General features: G+C 40.6%; 1 protein-coding gene and 1 long non-coding RNA gene across 8 annotated transcripts in view; one reads left to right on the top strand and one right to left on the bottom strand.

Annotated features, from left to right (window-relative positions):
* The window catches only part of LOC133666042 (uncharacterized), a 71,031-nt gene extending 54,278 nt beyond the window's left edge, over positions 1-16,753 (top strand). Inside the window, exon 2 of the long non-coding RNA XR_009829564.1 lies at positions 16,371-16,753. This is a non-coding gene — a long non-coding RNA (uncharacterized LOC133666042). The remainder of the gene's footprint in view (positions 1-16,370) is intronic.
* The window catches only part of LOC108004189 (E3 ubiquitin-protein ligase Rnf220-like), a 122,648-nt gene that overhangs the window by 65,936 nt on the left and 38,952 nt on the right, over positions 1-17,760 (bottom strand). The gene's annotated exons all lie outside the window — the stretch shown is intronic.

Here is a 17,760-nt window from a genome sequence, read left to right as displayed (position 1 = left end):
TCCATCCCTTTAACTCCCTCCCTCTAACCCCATCCCCCTTGCTCTCCTCGTCCGCCGCTGTAACAACCCCATACTATCCACCTTTCGGCTCCCAACATCTAATTTTAACACGTCGAATCGCGCTTTAACCGTGCCTTATACTTTTATCCTATATTTAACACCGATCCCCGTTAACAAATATATTTCACAATTGCAAATCGCGTTACTTTCCAACATTTTCACGACGATTCGTTCTTCGTAATACTGTATTATATATACAGAAAATTACAATGTTAAAATGTGCAATCTTTAAGCGATATTTTCCTCTCCACTTTATTTTGAATCATTTTATTTGGAAAAGCGAATATTTTAAATTATTAATATTGTTAATTTGTGGGACAAAATTGGAGAATCGATTCTAACCTCGAAACTTCTAATGAAACTTTCAATTGCTAATATTTTTATTATTATCAACGAAATTAATCTTTTATATAACTGGAGAAAATGTTTGCTTAATTTCTATGGAAAATTACGACGTTCGATTCTACTCTCGAAACTTTATCTAATGAAACTTTCAATTGCTAGTACTTTATCAACGAAATTAATCTTTTTTATATAACTGAAAAAAATGCTTGCTTAATTTCTATGGAAAATTACGACGTTCAAATGCGAAATCTTTAAGCGATATTTTTAAAATTCGCGTGCACAGTTTAATATATATGGGGCAAGATCGAAGAGTCGATTCTACTCTCGAAACTTTATCTAATGAAACTTTCAATTGCTAGTATTTTATCAGCGAAATTAATCTTTTGTAGATATGATTAGAAGAAAACTGGTTGCTTAATTCCTTAAATATCGTAATGTAGTATATACTTTGGATATATTTCACGTCTTTTTGATCGTCGTATCTATATATGTACAACTTAATAATTAAAATTTGTATTCTGATTAACCATATAACCCTTATATATATATATTCTTTTAATCTTCAAAAAACTAATCTCCAAAACAATTTTCCAAATTTTCTCACCTTAACCGTGTCTCGTCTTGCGCAATAATATCGAGTCACGGTTAAATTCCATGGAAATTCTCACGGAAAATCTTAATGATCCGCTTAAGTCTATACGCGCTAGAATTTCCTGAATTCGCAAGGATTAAAGCAAGTTAATGCAAGTTTGAAGCCGATGAGTGGCCGTGTTCCGGGGGATTCGTAAGGGGATTGATAGCGATCAGGGACACGTGTCCATCGCGGAAAACTTTACGGTGTAATAAAGAGTCGGTTGTCCCCGTATGCGGGTGAAGGGGATGAACTTTGACGAGTGACGAGGTTATACGTGGAACACGAAGCCTTGGCCCATCGTTCGTCCCCGGCTACAACCCTCCTCCGCCAGTGATTTAAGTGTCAGCCTAACGTAGTAACTTCCTAACGTGCACAGATGCGACAAATCGACACAAGTTCTATGATATGCGGCGGCGCACCAAAGTCTTTTGTCCTCCCGCATTTTCTCTCGTTAAGAAACTTCTTCTCAGGTATACGGTTTAGCTTTTTACTTTTTCCTTTTTCTTTTTTGGATGGAGGAGTTTTTGTAGGGCTGCGAAATATTCAGAGCGCTATTTGAATTATTACGTTGTTCTAATTTTTTCGCGATCTTAATATTATGGCAAATTTTCAAGAGCGCGAGAAGTGCGCTGTTCGTTTCGTAAATACAACTTATATGTTGTACGAAGAATCGAGTGCTCTATCATTTTTTGTCGGGAAAGGAAATTTCTAAACAGAACTTTGATTTCATCCGTGGATCAAAGAAATTTTTCATAAGAGGTAAGAAAAATTACTCCATGCAGAATTTTTAAGTTGGATCAATGTCTCCTGCAAAGTGGTGTTCGAATATTTTTGTCACTGTACATCGAAATTGTGGAACAAGTGGACAAAAATAATGTCTCTTATAATAGTTAAATCGTAGATTTATAGAATAATAAAATCGCATGGAATATGATAAAATCGACTTTTGATATCTCTTGTGAGTTTAATTATAATTGATATGACAGTGTATAAATCCTATTACGGATTCGAGATACAATCAATGGATTACGAGTCACAAAATTATTTATTAATATTATCTGATGACTTTTGGATCTATTTTAACTTCTTGAATTTTCATTCGGTTTCGAAAGAAAAATTATAATTTTATATTTACAAACTTAAATATTAACAAACTCCTATTATAATGCACGAAATGACTGTGATTTCAGGGAAAAACTAGAGAGAGAAAGAGAGAGAGAGAGAGAGAGAGAAAGAGAGAGAGAGAGAGAGAGAATTGTGTTTGTATTTTTTTTTTTTTACAATGCATAACCTTTTATTCGATAACACGCGCGTTCAACCATTAATTCATATTAGTTTACAGTTCATAATTGAGCGAAGTAGGTAATAATTAAAAAAATAACTTGAAATGTGCATTTGATCGATTGCACGAGTTTTAATTTTTATTTCGATATTACGTTTCATACGTTTCATACGTTTTCACTCGTATCGAAATTTTATAATCTCTATCAAATGTTAATTAATATTTCTAGTCGTGAAAACGATCCATTCATTCCGATAAAAATAGAGATTTGAAATTCTATTTTTAGAAATTCTGGTTATATCTTTTCCAATGGAAAAAACTACGTAACAACGGAGATTCACAATTATATTTCTTTCTCGATAATTTGAAATATTTTGTACATCGATTTATTTATTTTGTATATATATATATTTAACAAGAGATATTTGAAATACGCTATATTCCATAATCTCATCACGTTTGAGAATTCAAGGTATATTATGAAATCATTGACGAAATAATATCGCTAAATGATCAATCAATATCAAATGTGAACGTTTGTATAATCTTGATCTATTACTAAATTTTAGAAACTAATTACCAGATCGAAATCATGATGAAGAATTAATCGACACGATCGTCGTCCGAAAATTCTAAATTTCGTGCGATAAAAATGCAAATTCGACGTATAACAAAAACAATAATAAAAGCGATAATAAAAGAAGGGGAGGGGATTTCCGACGAAATGCTCAAAATTGTTGAATAAAAAAAAAAAAAATAAATAAAAAAAAAAGTTCTCGTCGAAAACACAGAGCGAGATCCGCAGCGAAATCATTTGTAAACCGTCAGGGATGAAGCACATCACGCGTACTATGATATTTTAATATTCATCAAATAGTTTCAGAGCCGTGCTTCAATGGATTAAATTCGCGTATTAATAAATCCGCGAGGCGTTCGATGAAACCTACCCTATTGTAATATCATATCCATAACAGGGTGGAATCTTCGGTATTTTCGAAATTTCCCCCGATCCCTCCTCCGCTCCCCTCCCCTCCTCCCCCTCCTTCCCCCCCTTCGTGCGAAACAAATTCCATTTTGGACAAACCTTCCTTGCCAGAGCATTACCTGTGTCACTAACAACTACTTAATTAAGATTAATTACCACTCTCGGCTCGAAACGGAGGATTCCGTTCGTTGTGCACGCGTGGAACGAGAGCAAAACGAAGGAGGAAAAAGGGAGAGGGGGGGGAGGAAAAAATTGAGGCAGGTTTCCAAAAATGAAATTTCGTCGAATTCCCCGTTTGAGGATCCCCGCTAACGAACGTTTTCGTTTACAAGAGTCACCGGGATATAATGATCGATTGCAATTTTGTGCATTCGTATGCGACAAAGCCAGTGCGCCCGGTGGATTAAATAAATTCCATAATACTCTCCACTTCGATCCCCGGTGAATAATACGTGCTTCCGCGTATTTATTTACTAGGGACACATGTGCGCCCCTATACACAGGCAGAGAATTTATAAAGCTATCACGTGCCCCGCTCTGTCGATCATCGTGCACCGCTCGCGCTGCTCCCTATAAATACCGAGAACAGGATTTTTTCCAAAAGATTTTCCGCAAATTTTTCTTCCATTCTCTTCGACTCCCGAACGAAACGAAACGTTTGAAATTTTAACCGAGACGCGTTTGACGGATGTTTGAGAAAGACACTGTTTTATACCACGTGGTTATGTCCCCCTCTTGTCGATTATCGTCGATCGAATTGCTCGTCCCCTCCTTTCCAGATTTTTCGATAAAGTTTTCCGTGTTTCGGTGCTCTCGATGATGAAAACGCGCGAAATTATATAGCAGATGTGTTATTTTATTTATAGCAGATATGTGCCCCGCTCTGTCGATCATCAAGGTTATTTCGATAATAAGGATTTTAATAAAAAAAATTTGTATCTTTTTTTTACCGCTTTTGACGAAAATTGTACATTTCAATTCGTAGATTATTTGACGAATAAAAAATAATATATATGTATATAGTATAGTTATTTTTGGGATAATTACCTACGTTCCACTAATCTTTATCAAATGTCATCAGTATCCAACGTGATACGAGTATAATACGCAATAACTTTATTATACACGTTATATATTATACTTAACATATTTTGGTTACTAAAATTTTCGTAACGTGTACAACTGACAATCTTGTTAACGATTAATGAACGAATAATGTATCTCCGTCATCATTAATTACAAATAGAAAATTAGCCATGGTTAGCGTGTTACGTTATCATGTAGTTTAACTACGCGCGTTTAGAATATCCCCTTTTATTATACCGATTCCATTATTATTAATCGAAACGACTATTCATTTTTTACCATAACACGCATATTCCAAACATTTTCAATTTTCTTACCAAAGGAACGCCAATATTTCTTTCATATTCTTTTTCCTTTTCCCACCACCCGAAAATTTCTAAGGAACTTTTCACTAGAATTTTTCACTAGAGTCGAAGCAACAACGATATGGATGGATGAAACGAACGTCGTAATTTTCCTGAATGAAGGGAAATGTATCGCTTTCTATTTTTTACCACTGTAACAACCTATCGAAGTAGCGATACGACGACGTCGAATATAGGGATGTAGGGATAGAAGGCGAGGGGGGAAAGAGGAGGGAAACAGAAGACGGGAATTTCCTGGTCGACGATTTACACCCGTCGTAGAAAGATCGCATACCGAGAGAACACGCCACCCTCTCGGTTACTCTCGTTCTTCCACCACGTTTCATCCCCTTGATGTCAGACTACTGACACTGCGCTTCTCTCTCTCTCTCCCTTCTTTCTTTTTCTCCTGTCGTCGTCTACGCTCTCGAAAATTTTCCCTTCTTTCATAATTTTATTCATTTTTCTTGCCGGCTTCATCCTACAGCTCTCTGTTTGCCTATGGAAATCCCGTGTCGTCCTACTGCCGCTACCCGCTCAACTCCTCTTCCCGACCCAACACTTTTCAACCCTCGTGTACATTTCACGCCTGCTATCCCTCCTCCCCCTCCCCCTCTTCACTCCTGTCTGAATATTATTAGTAATTAACGAAAGGAACGGACACGACGCGAGATTCGCGCGGTTACCCGCGCAAGATGATTCTATTATCGAAAACTTTTCCCTCTCCCCCTTCCAGGGGGATCCCGATTTCCTCCTCCCGAGAAACGTTTTCCAATTTCGATGAATGGATTTTTTTTTTTATTTCGCAAACTATACCTTCGGTTTGATAATTTCGTCTTTCTTTTTTAATATTTTACAGGCAAATTGGTGAGGATAGAAAAAAGAAACGATCGGGGGCATTGTGAGACATCAAAGAAAATAAAATATTGTCGAGTGCTTATCGAATATTTTGTTCTTATTTAAGTTAAAAGATTCTAGTAAAGAATTTTTCTAGTAAACAGATTGATCGTTTTGATGTCAATAATTTAAATGATTTCTCTTTATAAACTTTTCCATCATATATATATATACAGAATTATATTTTTTGAAAATTTATTCCAAAGTTTTATATTCGTTTTTTTAAAACATATTGTCATATCTTCGGATCGATATTAAATTGTTGCACACACGGAGAGGGATGATTGTAATGTTTCTATTTCGCGATAATCTAACGCGACATAATAAAAAGATGTTCAAATGATAAAATATTTAAATTCTGCCATATTCCGCGCGGGTTTAATATTCGAATAATACAAATATAAAATATATGAAAAAAGAAACATTAAAAATAATTTTTATTGCCATCCTATTTAACGAATTCTGTAACAAATGATAAGATATAAATCTTCCACGGTGTGTTTCTAATCGCAATCTACAAACAAGTGTTTTTAAAGGATCTCTATTCCAATTAACTTTTAACACCAGCCCTTCCTATTACTTAATTTTCCTTCTCTTATATAGGACGAGAGATAGGATATAATATATAATATTCGAGAATATTACGAGAAAGGTTTCGAAAAAGAAAAAAAAAAAAAAAAAGAAAAGGGTTTCATCGCTACTTGCGTCATCACGGAGGAGAAAAGAGGCAGAAGTGAAAGGCGCAACAAGCTGGGGAAAAGGGAAACGTTACCGCGATAAATACAGAAATGAGGGGTCGAGGCAAAAAGTGAAAAAAAGAAGAAAAAAAAAAGAAGAAAAAAGAAGAATGGGGAAGGATTATCGCAAATGGTGAAAAAAGAAAAATTCGAATTTTCCATTGTGGGTGTAAAATGAGCAGAGGCGAGCCATCCGTGGCGTTCATGGTCGAACGATCACTCGTGGGTCAATCATAGCGCATACATACGTACGCAACAAACACGGAAGTAGGTGTAACTGTTCGTGTATTGGGTGCAGGAGGATGCGGAGGAGGAGGAGGAGGAAAAGGGGGAGGGGGCGGGAGGAGGAGAAACGAGAGGTTGCTTTAAATCCGATAGCTCTGTGCAGAGGCGACCACTGGCATTTATTAATTAATAACAAATGTATTCCGGAATGAGTTCAACGTCAAATAAAATGATATTCCTGTCGAGTAATCCGACGTGCTCCCCCGATATGTTCACGGAACAAGAACCGCGGGATGGATAGTGAATTCTCGTTGAATTAACAGGCTGGTTGCGGAAGATAAAGGCTGTATTTTCGTGAAAACTCTCGAGCCAAATCTCGTAAACCTAAAAATATTTCCTAGATAAAATTATTATACAACAGTTATTAAAATTCGTGATGGATTATATATATATATGAATAAATCACGGATGTTTCCGTCCAATTCCGTCTACTTACGTTTAATTTTGGATCGGTATAATGTGGAACCATCGGTGGAAAGTTATCGTGTTAAAGATATTAGCATATATTTTTGAAATAATACCGTTATATTTAAAATATATTCAATTCGATAACGTTCCCATAATTGGAATCAAAATTGATCTTAATTGATCTTCGGATTGAACGAACACGGGGCGAAAAGTTAAGAGCGAAAAATACGCGATATATATATATTCGAACTGAAAATTCGTGCATTCTCAGAGAAACGGAAGGAGGAAGAAACTTAATCATTGCGAAATTAATCTTCAAATTTTTCAATTTCTATTCCTGTGCAACTTACATTCTTCCTCTCCTTTTTCTTTTTCTACCGTAAATCGAGAATGAATTTTCTCTCGAAAAAGAGGAAAAGGGATAAACGTAAATGTAAAGAGAAACGGACGGCCGCGTGTCGGCCCACAACCCATCCGGGGATAACGTTGTCAATTGAAATAGCTGCTTTAGCGTGGGTGTAATTTAACCTGGCGGTGGATTATATTTCGCGTATGAAAGCTTTCGCATGAAAGTATGAAGCGAAAGGGAAGCGGTGCCCTCGGCCTCCGGTGCGAATTTCAAATGTCGAAAACCTGATATAACGGCGCGTTAATACGCGAATAATACGCGAGACCGTTGACAGCACAGACCGAACAGCACCACTTTTCGATACGAGATCGTATCAAAGCGCGGCTGTACGAATATACGAGCCGAAACCACGTCAGGCGACGCCTGTGCCTATACGCATCGCAATTACTATTACGATTCCAACGAATTCAATTGTCCACGCGTGATCCTAATCGTTCGTGTCGCGTCTTGTCGTGCTTGAACGTGGGATCGTCTCGAATGTGATACGTGATATTTCGATCGTGCGTCGCGTGGGTTATTATTATCGATAAGAAGAGAGAGAGAGAGAGAGAGGAGAGAGAGAGAGAGAGGAAGAAACGGAGGGGGGCGAATGATTAATTCAATTTGATTCGTCGGTATAGATTACGGTAGTAAACAATCGGCCGGTTTTCGAAATATCGTCGCAATAATTCGCGTTTAGCCGCCATATATTTTTTTGTACGTGCGTGCGTTTTTCTTTTTATTATAAAAAATCGGATATTACGATGCCCGTTCCTATCGTTTACGATATTTTTGTTCCACCCCCGTTCCTCCCCTTTAATCTTGATAAATTCGATAAAAGTTTATCCGCGCGACGCAAAAAAAAAAAAAAAGGAATTTAACATAATTTTGATATTTAAATTATTTACGTACGATACGACGCCGTACTGCGAATAATAATAATAATTATTCGTAAAGATTCGAATAGACGAGGGAAGAGAAAGGGTAGAATCGGGAGAAGAAGGGAAGGAATACGCGAATTTTGATTGGAATTTTCGAGAAAAGGACAAAACGACATAAATATATCTGCTATATCCATAGAGGATCGATCCTTTTGTAATCCGTACATTACGCGGGCCATATTTTCATTTTTATTTGGAAACAGTTGAGGGTGTAGGGTAGGGCGGATGCTTTTATGGTGAACGTGTGTGTATCGCGTGCAACGTTGTACGAGGGCCGGCCCATGACGAGAGATGAAATTCACCTGGAACACGTGCTGCCCTTGTTCGCCTCGTGACGCGGTGACGTAGGCGTTGAGAGGATTATTATTTTTTTCTCCGTGAAAAATTGATAGATATTATGCAACTACGAGTTGGGAGATGCAAAAGAAAAATTTAGTATTATATTATTAGCGATAGATCTCGGATTTCGATGCAATCACCTTTCGTGCGTCGAGGAATAAATAGAGAATAAAACAGGAACTCGTTGTTGTTTGAATTTCAGCGTGGCTACTTTCAAACATTGGATCCATTAAAAAAGTAACTGGATGAAAAATTTTGAATAAAGTTAGTTTAACCCTCTATTGTATTCTGTTCCCGATTGGGGACTTAAATTTCAAAGATTTCCACGTATATGCAAAATACGTACATGGACGTATCCTTAAATGTTTTAAAAAATAAGAATGCTGTTATTATTTATCTCGTGATCATTTTTAAGCAGATCAACAGCCACATATATTTTCTACAACTCATAATAAAAATCCATGCAACAGAGGGATTAAATAATTTATTCCCAGCTATCATCTACAATTTGTTCCTCGAATAACAAATTAACTTCAACCGTTAAAATTTTATCGATCTCTGCCTCCAAACTACTCCTCTTAAGCTTTTAAGGAGTTTGTTATCGTTAATTAAACACGAATTTGTCGATAGATTATCACGCAACTACGCAAACTAAATTATTAGTATCGAATATACTAGATTCGACGAATGCCACGCGTTCCAACTCGATTGATTTCTTTTCTTTTTTTTTTTTTTTTTGAGACAAGACTCGAACACGAGGATGGAAAAGATGGAATATTCACACCTTGGACTTTGCAAGTGGCATATCCGGCATACACGCAACATCGAACGCGCGCACGTAATCGAATGACGAATGGAAAACTTGGTCGACCTCGATCCTAAATTCGCGATTAGGGCTGCTAATTGCGCATCACCAGAAACAGCAGATGTATCGCGCGCACCCAAGTACAAAGGGGCGACCGCACCGCAGAGTTCTGACCAGCAGCAACCTAATCAATGCGCATTTCGCTGCCGATTTCCGTAATTGTGGTGACGCATTTGAGCGTCCTAGAATCGTTTCGAGATGAATAAACAAGCAAACGGATGAATAAACGGGGCACGTTTTGACACGCGAAACTCGTTCCTCCATTCGCTACATGATGATACGATGTCGTGAAGAAATTGTATCAGAAATTAAAAAAGAAAAAAAGAAAGAAGCATTCGAAAGCAGTCGGAAAAAATTAATTCTTGAAAAAGTCGCTATGATAGAAACAAATGAAATTTTCAAAGAATATTTGGCCTTCGAATCGCTTTTCAAATCGTTAAGGAGAAAAGAGGAGCTAAATGTTGAAAAACATAAAGGGATATTTCTACTTTTTTCACAGAGGTTTAAAAGGTTGAACGATGATCCGAATGGGTGACAAATCGGTGGACAAAATCGACAAAAACAAAAACTGTTTGAAAATACACCCGACTTACCCGAAAAACGTCCCAAGTGTCCATTCTCCGACGAGACAGGAGAACGAACGAGTAGTAGGATGTGGAAGGAGAGGATCAGGGGGTCGAATTAGAAGAATTTTGCCATAAAAACCGGTTTTCAAGCGGAGGACGTTGGCCAGAGGAGGGTTGGTAGAGAGAGAGAGAGAGAGAGAATAGGAGGGGATATCGGTGTTGGTGGTATTGTACGGTAGCCGATATTAAAATGCCGGTGATTGATGTGTGTACCGTGCTGAGCGGTACCGCGTTACGATACACACCGTGGCAATGGGGCGGCCAATGGGAAATCTCACCCTACGCACCTTACTAAAATACGGGGGCCGTCATAACGGGGTGATATTGCATCTTTGCGCGGCCCACGGATTCCCCTCCTTTCTTTGTGATCCATCCAACAGTGGCTAAAGTTTTCGTGGTCCAGAGATAGAAGGATAAGGAAAAGAAAAGAGAAGGAAAAAGAGGAGGACGACCGGTATTTATATCCGCGTAAATCATGGCCGCCATTGTGGGAAGGGCGACGCGACGCGTCGAAACGCGAGGACCTCTTTCCGTTTCCAATAGGGGGACAGGGCTACTAAATCTTGCACGATTCCGATGGATCGGCCATTCCTCTTCTTCTCCTTCTTAATTTATGATATCGATTTCTGCTATCCAATCGTTACCACTCGGCCGATCCTTCGAATCGGAACAGCCCGATCTATCGATCTTTTCCTCTTTTTCGTTGATTCGTCGATATTTCATCGATTTTAGGATTTTTTATTTAACGAATCGCCGATTCGTTTCGAGCGATCTTCCGCTTCGACGTTGAGAAAAGTTTAAAAGTTTTTACGCTTCGACGAAAAAGAGAAAAGAAGAAACGATCGAAGGGAGGTTGGGAATTGCGCCGTTACGAAGATCGATAACAAGTTGAAAAGTTGTGGATCGGTGGTTGTTGGCTAGGTGGCGGCCATCCGAATGCTTGAACACTAAAATCGACATTCGAGGTAAACTGCCAGGGAGCATCGCGTTATCATCAGCTGTTACCTGGTCGGCCATTAGCGATAAATTGACAGGCAAACACGGAATTGATTTTAGCACCGCAAAACTCGGTTTCTGCGGTGTCTCGCCACCCACACTTAACCGTTTGCCGTTCGGTATCCCGCGCGCGCGGATAGGAAAGGGCTCGAAAGCTCGCAGCGTAATAAATCGATGTAAACGCGACCGACGACAGAAACGAGAACGGGAGACAAATCATCCTGCGGACTAAGCGATTCGACCGAAACAGAGGGAGAGAGAGAGAGAGAGAGGGGAACAAGGGGGAGAAAAAAAGAGAGCAAAATATCACGCGATCGAGTGTTATCAAAACAGCGTTTGTCAATGAAACGAAAATATTGCGGCTCCGCAGGAACAACGCGCCAGCTTCGATTATATTTCGTTCGCTAATCGAGGCCAATCCACGATCCGACACGCAAACCCTTTCCGCAAATAGTATCGAAATAGTACTTTTTCTAGCTTTCCTCTTGGAGGATCGCGTTCAACTTGCCGTAAACTATCGATCGATAATCTACAATTTCGGATATGCGGACAGGGATGCGAGATCGTTAGAGAGATTGTGTTCGAATCGATCGAATCTCCTCCGAATTTTACCAATATTTCAATAATATTCGTTCGAGCTTATCGTTTCGCGAAAAACGAAATACAATTTTCCCTCGCCACTTATAACCGCTTTTCTTGATCCAACGATCTCCCAACGACAAGGAACGAGGCGACATTCTACCCCCTTCCCTCCCCCACCCAGCAGTCGTATTCGTAGTATTATCAGGTTGGAATGTCGCCGTAATAAATGGAATCATCCCCTCCCTTCCAGCTGCGAGGCACAAACAATCCCCCCTCCCCCGACCGCGATTCACCCTTATATTGTTACTCGAACAAAGAGTCGCGCCACGGATGACTCGTGCTATGTGCTTTATGGTAACCATATCCCCTTATCCACTATTCCACTCCTCTTTCGAGTCGCGGCGGAAAATCAGGGTTATCCAGCCCAAAAAATGGCTCCAAATAGCTTTCCCTTTCCTCTTTCCATTTAAATTTTTCCCAGAAACATCTCCTCTCCTCCTTCGATCTGAACGCTTAATAATAATCCGATTAATAATCTTCGCTCGAACGTCGTGCAAGAAACGCGTGGTAAAAAGTTAAATAACAGTGACGCGAATAGTGAAAGACGCGGTGAAAAGGAACGCGCGCGGTGATCTCTCCCCGATTCGATTCGGCCGGTTGACGAACAGCGTGGAAGCAAAGGCGAATTAAATTCCCGATAAGATCCGATTAAAACGATACGCGTGCAGGAGGGGAGGGTCGAGTAACAAGCGGAGGAAGAACGGAGAAATAAAGTCGTCCCGCGAAATTTATCCCCTGCACGTCCCCTTCCCTCCCCCTCCCCTGCGGTAGCAGCGTGTATCGCGATGTTCTCCATCTTCTCTCTCCGCTTCATAACTTCTTTTCAACCTTGGCCGCTCATTTTTTTTATTAAACCACTATTTGCAGTCGAGGGATAGGGATGGGGTACGGAGCCCACCCCCCCGTTATAATACAATGTAGCAACGCGGTGTAGCAACCGTAACTACAACCTACTTGGTGACAAACGTTCTTCTTCCTTTCCCCCTCCTCCGGCCGCTCGCGTTTTTCCACCGTTGCGTTACGTGCGCGGCCTGTGTACCGTGGGGCAATATGGAAGATCATATGTCATGCAGAAGCCGGTGGAGGAGAAACGTGGAGGGAGGGGTGAGCACACCCTCTCTCGTTCCCTTCGTTTGCACACAAAAGCGGCGTGCGCGCGTCAAACGGGCGAGAGAGAGAGAGAGAGGGAGAGGGAGGGAGAAAGTGAGAGGCGTTTGGGTACACGCACACGCGGGCAAAGGGGTCGTAATCTGTGCGCGAACGAAAACGGGCGCACAGCGAAAGCTGGCTCACACGTACGGAGATTGAATTCCAGCAAACGGCGATGTAACGTCGCCGGAAACGAATAAGCCAAATAAAATAAATACTAAGGGCTTTCAGCGTGTACACGGGGCGGTCACGGATCCCGCTTGCGTGTGCGTGCACACGCGTTTGTTTGCACGCGAGCTCGTGACTTTATGCGCGAGCCCGCGGAGTGATATACACGTTGCGGCGCGGGGAACGCGCGCGCGCGTGTGTGGGTGCGTTACTGCCGAGCGTGCGGCTTATTAATCTGACGCTAAAGCGATAAAGCGGCTGCCCACGCGACAGCTACGATAGTACTTCATACGAGCACCACCACACGCGCGCCTACCTCCTCCCCTCCACGATGCGCGCCAACGATTCGGGCCTATTATCGCCACCCTTAAGACCTCGCCTATCGTCCCCCTGTTGCCTTGCTAACCGCCGCTTCGATCACCTGTCGCTCGTTTGATCGATTTCACCGCGATTTTCCTCCGATTGTTATTAAACATGTTATTCGTGCAAGCCTATCTATGCGTATAATAAAGTATTAAATATACAAAGTCGTAATGTGCGCACGTCTCGTTACGGTAAAATTGGCGAAATTAGATTTATTTCGATTTATCGAAGAATGTGTAAAATTTCGTGGGAATAAAACGAGAGAAAGGAAATTTAATGCCAAATTTAATGAAGTTTTCCTCGGTTTCGAGTATTTTATTTCGACTTTGCGTACTTTCCATTATTTCTTATATTTTTTCCATCTTAAAATTATCCAAATGATGTTTGATGAATGTCCTTAAGGCAACACTTGAGAGATAAAAATTACTCGCAATTTAATGAGATAGAAAGGGAAAGAGAGAATGTAATAAAAAGTTCGCAGGGGAAGGGCGAATGCAATTCGAGCGTGCTCGTAAATATTAGTAAATGTACGACCTTTGAATACGTTTTCCTTTTTTTCCCCCCTCCGTGTAGCGAGATTATCGATAACGAACAACGAGATCGAGCGACGAAAATGTCGACGCGAGGATACCGTTAAACAGATCCAAGAGTTACGAGGCACGCGACATTTGCAAATCGGGCGTTTAAAGCGGGAGAAGAAATAGAATCGAAGGAAATCGAGGGATATCTCCCCACGCGTGTTATCACGCGACACACGTAACGTGGATTTGGATGCGCGTTTGCAAGATCTTCTCCACCCTCGTGTACTTAATATTTAAATTATTATATACGAAATATCGGCATCTCTCGATATTCCTTCGATCGTTCGGAAACAGTCAACCGTGCGTTTTCGAAATTTTTTTTTATCGCGAAATTCTTATTCGGAGAATTTACTCATATACGTAAATTTAAACGAAACATCTTCGTATCCTGTTAACGATCGGGAAAGTTTCTAATAATTGCGGGGGACGTTTATTCGTAATTTGTAAAATGTGATGTGCAAAATGTAATTAGATTAGCAGACGATACGATATCTGAAGTCGGATCTTCGTTCGACCTCCATTTCCTTAATCACGTTTATAAAAAGCGTATTCTTTCCGTACAAATATTCCCAGATTACCGATAAAAAAAACTTAGAATCGCAAGTTGCTAAAAAGCACAACGAACGATATTCACTTTGTCACTAAATAACGATCGCGTTATTATTCGAAATTCCGATTCTTCGTAATCCGATCTGAAATTAACATAGTTAACAAATTAACGATAATAAGTAGAAATATCCCGGCGGGCGAACGCGACAATTTGTAAAATCGCGGGGAACAAATTCGTGAGGAAGAACGGGGACCGAGGGTAGAAGAGGGAGGTCGTAACCGAGGGAGTTGGGGGAGGGGAGAAGGGGCCGCGTTATACGCGAGGAAACTAAATCAGTGGGAATTCCCGTAGCCCGCTTACGGTTCCGCGTATGTGCGTAGATTTAACCTGGCACATGCACACGTTTCAACGTTTCAACGTGGTGTTTCCCGCGTTATCATTTCGAAAATCTCTAAACAGCTCTCATCGTCCCTCTGGAAAGCCAGCAGCCCTATCCGTCAGCCGCTATCTCCTGCCGCCTTTGCCTCCGCGCCGCGCGCCGTATCCACGATTTCATTTTCCCTTTCCCACCCTCTTCTCCGTCCTTTTCTTCACCAGCCCCCTCCCGCCCTCTGTCTCCTCCCTCTGGCGAGTTTAAAGAAAATCGGTGAAAATTTAAAGCGCTTAGCGCCCTCGATTGGACTGCAGGGAGTCGAGGAGAGAGAGAGAGAGCGGGGGGATGGCCGTTATCGGAATGCTTATCGTGTGTGAGGGGGCTTAGGTGGATTCCGCTCGACGACCAACGCACTGCCGCACATCGATGCACACATTCGAAGGACACTACCAAATATACTCTCACCCAATCGCCGCCAACTACGACCTTCCCCCTCCCCTTCCCCCTGATATCGCCTACCACCTATGCTACTACCCCACACGGTGTTACGACCTGCTGACAAATAGTAACGTATCGCGATTATGCCGTGTTTGCACCGACATCCATCCGCGGTGAAAGATGACGCGTGTTTTACGTAAACGTGCAAGCAAGGTGGGCAAACAACCACCTGGATATGGCGCCCGAGAATTCTCGTTCGCGAGTGGAATTTCGCGCCAATGTTGCGTTTCCATGGAATATCGTTCGTTACCCGATTATCAAGATTATAACTCGTTGTGGCTTTGTAACTCGATACAGTATTTCGAGATGAATCTGTTTCTTTTTTTTTTATTGGGCGAATAAGGAAGGGGGAAAAAGTGTGAAAATTACGAGAAGCTTCGCTCGTTAAATTTTGATTTCGTATTCTTTTTTCTTCTTCTTCTTCTTCTTCTTCCTTCGATGGAGCGTCGTTCGTAAATTTTTGTTTAAGTAAGGTAAAGAAAAATTGTTGAGAAAATTGGGACGAAGCTTCGTTCGTCGAGTTTTGATTAACTTTGGAAAAGAGTGAGCGTTCTAGATCGGTCTATCAGCGATCTAGCCACTAAGAAGTTAATTGGCGTGGACGATGGGTAATTACCTAGCAGTAACAGCTAGGAAGGGCTGATGACCCAATGCGCGTTTCCCACGCGCAACCACTAAGAATGTTAATAGGTCCCCTAACACCTGAATCGATGTTCAAGCATCGAAAATGCTACAATAAAAATGATACAATCGTTATGAATCTCTTATGGAAATTCAATCGTTTTCCGTTCTTAGTAATAATTTTGCCTTTTGTTTTATTATTTTCAGTCGAGAACCACGCCATTTCCACGTGGAGAAAGCTGATGCCTTCGCTTACGGAGAGACAGCAAGGGAGAAGAGATGATCCTAATTCTCAACGACGGCGTTTCATTTACGAGAGAGAGCGCTAATTGCCCTTTCGATCAAATTAATTGCAAGAGAAATAGAATTTAATTTTTCTAGTAGCATCCCAAATTCGATATTCATTCGCGGAATATCGGAGAGGCGAAGGAAAACGTATTTAATTACTTCGAGTTGAAAATGAAATATTAATCTTCGAATTAACGGGGGAAGGGGATTAATCGCGTGCGAAAAATGACTGACAACCACGATTTAAACGATACGAAAAATATAAACGAGGAGCAAGTCACGGAGACGAACGATACGAAAAATGAATTGCAAACGTTATCATTAACCACGTTTATTATAAACGACGGATTAGAAAATTAGAAAAATAAATTACGATCATCCCGAGAGCGATATTTTGATATTACTCTTCGAGATCTTTAGATGAGAGAACGGATTATTCGACGGTAATTTCATGAAACGACGGAATGGAGATAGAGAAAATATTAGGTAGAGGATAGCTTTTTGGGGAGGTTAAGTGGGTCAGTGGCGGTACAATGCGGCCAAAAGTAACAAAAAGAGCATTGTTATGCGGTTTTAACTAGCGGAGATATGGTCGATCGGTGTGTGCCCCGTTTGATTTCGACGACGACGCGTACATACGCGCGCATTGTGCCGATACACCGGATAACGAGTTGCAAAAGAAAATAAAAATAAAAAAAAAGAAAAAAAAAAAGGAAGAAAAAAAGCGAAAAAAAGAAGGGGAAAAGGGAGGGGAGGAAAAAAACGCCATCCCGAAAAAATGCAGGTTATACAGGAAATGGATATTGAAACGTGTATTTGTTAAAAAAGGAACATAGACCGGATATTGAAATATGTTTTCACGAGACTGTTTTCGATCGACGCGTTCGGTCTTGAACAAAGCAAACAAATCAGCAGGGAATGCAAAACATTTTCAACTATTTCAAAGAGTGTGTAACGCGATGGCCTCTTTCGTTCCGATCTGAAGAGCGTGGATTAAGTTTGGTTGGAAATATTTGATGGGTATACACAAAAAATATATATCTAGGTATATACGCGTATATATATATAGAGCAACTGGAAGAAACTAGTAGTTAATCGATATTGTAAATATCCGTAATTTCAATGTTTTCTGTAAAGTGATCATTTGTTTCTCTTTTTCTTTTCTTTTTTCAAAACTCATTCCTGAATAGAGGCGAATATTACACGAGGGCCAAGGCATTTTTCGCGCCATGGGTAAAGAGGTGGTTGGAGGGAAGAGAAGTAGGCGAAGAAGCGAGCGCGGGGCAATTCGATATTTTAATAAAGAATA

The sequence above is a fragment of the Apis cerana genome, linkage group LG4 (assembly GCF_029169275.1).
Source record: "Apis cerana isolate GH-2021 linkage group LG4, AcerK_1.0, whole genome shotgun sequence".
Taxonomy (NCBI): domain Eukaryota; kingdom Metazoa; phylum Arthropoda; class Insecta; order Hymenoptera; family Apidae; genus Apis; species Apis cerana.
Note: the sequence above shows the minus strand (reverse complement) of the source record. Positions and strands in the feature narration are given on the sequence as shown.